Below are 4,600 nucleotides of genomic sequence, written 5' to 3'. Positions count from 1 at the left end.
AGAGAGAGAGAGAAAGTAAAAGGAGACAAAGAGAGAGAGAGAGGAGAAGGACAGAGAGAATATAAACATAAAGTGAGAATTATATATAGAAAAAAGATAAAAGTTATATACTTTAAGAGAGATTGAGGGGGGAAAGAAAGTAAAAGAAGAGAGAGAGAGAGAGAGAGAGAGAGAGAGAGAGAGAGAGAGAGAGGAACATGTATAGAGAATTATAGAGAAAAAATAAAATTTGAAGAGAGAGAGAATAAAAAATAGAGGAAAAAGAGAGAAGGAAAAGAGAGGAGAGAGAATGAAGAGAGAGAGAGAAGAAGAAGAAAAAAAAGGAAAAAGGGGAGGGAGAGAGAAGTAAAAGAGAGGAGAGAGAGGGGAGAATAAAAAAGGAGACAGAGAACCAGGAGAGGAGAAAAAATAAACTAAAATAGAAGGCAGACGCACAGAGAGAGAGAGAGAGAGAGAGAGAGAGAGAGAGAGAGAGAGAATTAGACATAGAGAATTTGGGGGGGAGAGAGAGAGAGAGAAAGAAAATAAAAAATTTAGAAATAGAGAGGGAAAAGAGGAGAGAGAAAGTGAGCAAGAGGGAAAAAATATATAGAGAGAAAAGAGAGTGAGAGAAAAAACTTTCAAGAGAAAGAGAGAGGAAAAGAAAAATAAGGAGAGAAAAAGAAAAACTGAGAGAAATATACAAAGAGCAAAAAAAAAAAGAAGGGGAGAGGGAGGGAGAAAGAGGGGGAACAGAGAGAAAGAGAATTATAGAGAGAGAAAATATAAAATTTAAGAAAGAGAGAAAGGAAAAGAGAGGAGAGAGGGAGGAGAAGAAAAGGGGGGAGAGAGACAGAGTGAAGAAGAGGAGAGGCAGAAATGAAGAAGAAGAGAGAGAATTTGAACACAGAGAGAATTATAGAGAGAGGAAATATAAAATTTAAAAGAAAGAGAAAAGAGAAAATTTTAAAGAAAGAATAAAAAAAGAGAAGAGAGAGAGAGAGAGAGAGAGAGAGAGAGAGAGAGAGAGAGAGAGAGAGAGAAAGAGAGCAAGAAGAAAAAAAATGAAAAAAGAAAGGCAGAGAGAAGGAAAAGAGAGGAGAGAGGGAGGGAATAAAAGGAGAGAAAAAGAGAGAAGCAAGAGATGAGAGAAAAAAAAAAGAAGGCAGAGAGAGAGAATTAGGCAGGGAATTTGGAGGGAGAGAGAGAGAGAGAGTAAATAAAAAATTAGAAACAAAGAGTAAAAAGAGGAGAGAGAAAGAGAGTGAAAGGAAAAAAATATAGAGAGAAAAGAGAGAAAAAAAAACTTGAGAGAGAGAGAGAGAGAGAGAGAGAGAGAGAGAGAGAAAGAAGAAGAAGAAAAGGATAAAAAAGAAGGAGAGAAGAAGAAGAAGAGAGGAGAGAAGGGGGAGAATAGAGAGAGAGAGAGAGAGAGAGAGAGAGAGAGAGAGAGAGAGAGAGAGAGAGAATTAGATATAGGGAATTTGGGGGGAGAGAGAGAGAGAGAAAATAAAAAAATTAGAAACAAAGAGGGAAAAGAGGAGAGAGAAAGAGAGCGAGAAGGAAAATATATATAGAGAAAAAAAAAACTTGAAAGAAAAAGAGTAAGGAAAAGAAAAATAAGGGGAGAGAGAGAGAGACTGAGAGAAATATACAAAGAGCAAAAAAGAAAGAAGAGGAGACGGAGGGAGAGAGAAAAAGAGAATTATAGGGAGAGAAAATATAAAATTTAAAGAGAATTATAAAGAGAAAATATAGACAGAGGGAGAGAGAGAGAAAGAGAATTATAGAGAGAGAAAATATAAAATTTAAGAGAGAGAGAGAGAGGAAAAGAAAAAAGGAAAAGAGAGGAGAGAGGGGGGAGAAGAAAAGGGGGGGAGAGAGACAGAGAGAAGAAAAGGAGAGAGAAAATAAGAAGAAGAAGAAAAGAATTGAACATAGCGAGAGAATTATAGAGAGATGAAAGATAAAATTTAAAAGAAAAAGAAAATAAAAAAATATAAAGAGAGAAGAAGAAAAAAGAAAAAAAGAGGAGAGAGAAGGAAAAGAGAGGAGGGGAGAGAGAAGAAAAGCGAGGAGAGAGAAGAAGAAGAAAGAGGAAAAGAGAAAAGAAAAAAATTCTTTTTTAATTATATATATATATATATACATACAAAGAGCAAAAAAGAAAGAAGAGAAGAGAGAGGGAGAAGAGAGAGAAAATACAAAATTTAAGAGAGAGAGAGGAAAAGAAAGGAGAGAGGGTGAGAGAGACAAAGAGAAGAAAATAAGAAGAAAAAGAGAGAGAATTATAAAGAGAGGAAATATAAAACTTAAAAGAAAGAACAAATAAAAAAATTTAAAGAGAGAAGAAGAAAAGAAAGGAAATAGAGGAGAGAGAAGGAAAAGAGAGGAGAGGAGGAAGAGAGAAGAAAAGTGAGGAGAGAGAGAGAGAGAGAAGAAGAAGAAGAAAGAGGAAAAGAGGAAGAGAGATGGGGAAAAAGAGAAAAGAGAAAAGTTTTTTTTGATTTTAAATATATTTTGAGAGAGAGAGAGAGAGAGAGAGAGAGAGAGAGAGAGAGAGAGAGAGAGAGAGAAATATACAAAGAACAAAAAAGAAAGAAGAGGAGAGGAAGGGAGAGAGGGGAACAGAGAGAAAGAGAATTATATAGAGAGAAAATATAAAATTTAAGAGAGAGATAGAGGAAAAGAAAAAATGAAAAGAGAGGAGAGGGGGGAGAAGAAAAGGGGGGAGAGAGAGAGAGAGAGAAGAAAAGGAGAAATAGAAAAGAAGAAAAAAGAGAGAATTTGAACACAGAGAGAGAATTATAGAGAGAGAAAAGACAAACTAAAAAAAAAGAAAAAAGAAAAAAATTTAAAGAGAGAAGAAGAAAAGAAAAGAAAAAAGAGGAGAGAAGGAAAAGAGAGCGAGGAGAGAGAGAGAGAGGAGAGAAGAAGAAGAATAATAATAATAATAAGAAAGAGAAAAAAAGGAGTGGAATAAAACTTGAGGTTACTAAAAAAAGCTCACTCCAAAAGCTCGCTTCTCGCATGCACTCAGACTTTTGTGAGTCTTTGCCACAGCCGTTTCCACGGTCATTCTTTCCATTACCATATCTGTCTCTAATAGTCAAAGCATGCGACACACGAGAGGCATCCAAATTCTTACGATTGATCTCTTCTTGCAAAAGAGCACTCTCTATATCAGGTAAGTTCAAAATAGTAGCAAGAGCACATAAGGCAATGCAGAATACATCCCATGACTCACTTAGAGTCCCAAGCAAAAACAATGGAGTAACCTCATCATTGAAAGTAATGCCTTGCAAAGTCAAGTTCTTAAGAATAGCATGGAACTAGCTTAAATGAGTAGACATTGTCATATTCTCCTTTATGTGTAGGTCCATAAGTTGCTTCAGCCCCAATACATCTAACTTGCTAGACTTTTCTTGTCATAGAGGTTCTTAATTTTATCCCAAAGTTGCCAAGCACTTTGTGCTTTCTCAACCACATTGTAATGCACCTATTTAGTGAGAGACAAGATGAGGGTGGACTTGCATAACTCATCAAGCTCATCCCATTCATCATCAGCCATAGTTTCAGGCTACTCACCATGCATCCTTAGTGGCTTTATTTGAGATTTTTGCATCAATACCTGCCAAACTTGGCTCTTCCAGTAGGCATAATTCGTACCATCAAGCTTAGTGATGTTGAAGATAGCACTATCAATGGAAGAAGATGCCATATTGCAATCCAAAACAATGCAGACAGTTTAAAATTGCTTGCTATTTTTTGCTGTAAATAGCCAAAATATCATCAAAACCAAGGCAAAATGACCACGAATTGATAGCTAATGATGTTTCCCACCAAGTACCATCAAAAGTACATAAAATCACGATGATTCAGTATAAAAATTCCATGTCAATCCATACATAACTGCTTGCTGTAATAAATTACAGGCAAGTACAATGAGAGCAAATTGTAGGCAAAATGAATGCACCAAGTCAACCACTGGACTGTCAAAGCATAACTAGCATCAAGCAGGCATAAATCAACATGTGACAGTCATACAGACATCAAGCAAACATCCAAGCATGTCAAATGAATCTGTCAGTGTCAGAGAGAGAACCAGGGAGAGAGAAAGAGGAGAGAGAAGACTGCAGAGGAGAGAGAAAGATTAGATTTAGAGAGAGAAAGACAAGAAAGAAGGGGAAGCCATAGAGCTGTGAGCAAGAAGGGAGAGAAAGTCTGTAATTGTATTAATGTGTCAAAAAGATGTGAAAATTTACATCTTCTCTCCTTTTATACCAATGTCAGTGTGACATGGCATAACCTCAACATTATTAACACTTATTTGCTATTCCCAGCTTCTTACAATTCATCCCTTCCCAAAAGTTTTTGTCCTAAAAAACAAACCTAGAAACAACTAGAGAGGAAATGGATAGAACAGAGTACTACTCTGTTTTACAGCTTTACAAATGGGAAATGAATGAAGAATGACCATTACAAGAGCTGAATTTGAAGAAGGGAAGTAAGGCCCAACTATATACATGATTTGAAATACTTCAGAAGCAAATGGAGCCATAAAGTCTTCAACAAATAGTCCCAGAATAAAGTAGACAGCTTGCTGAATAAACAGTCCCTG

The sequence above is a fragment of the Lygodium microphyllum genome, chromosome 11 (genome assembly GCF_053477565.2).
Source record: "Lygodium microphyllum isolate KBCC chromosome 11, Lygodium_microphyllum_v1.1.10, whole genome shotgun sequence".
Taxonomy (NCBI): Eukaryota; Viridiplantae; Streptophyta; class Polypodiopsida; order Schizaeales; family Lygodiaceae; genus Lygodium; species Lygodium microphyllum.
Note: the sequence above shows the minus strand (reverse complement) of the source record.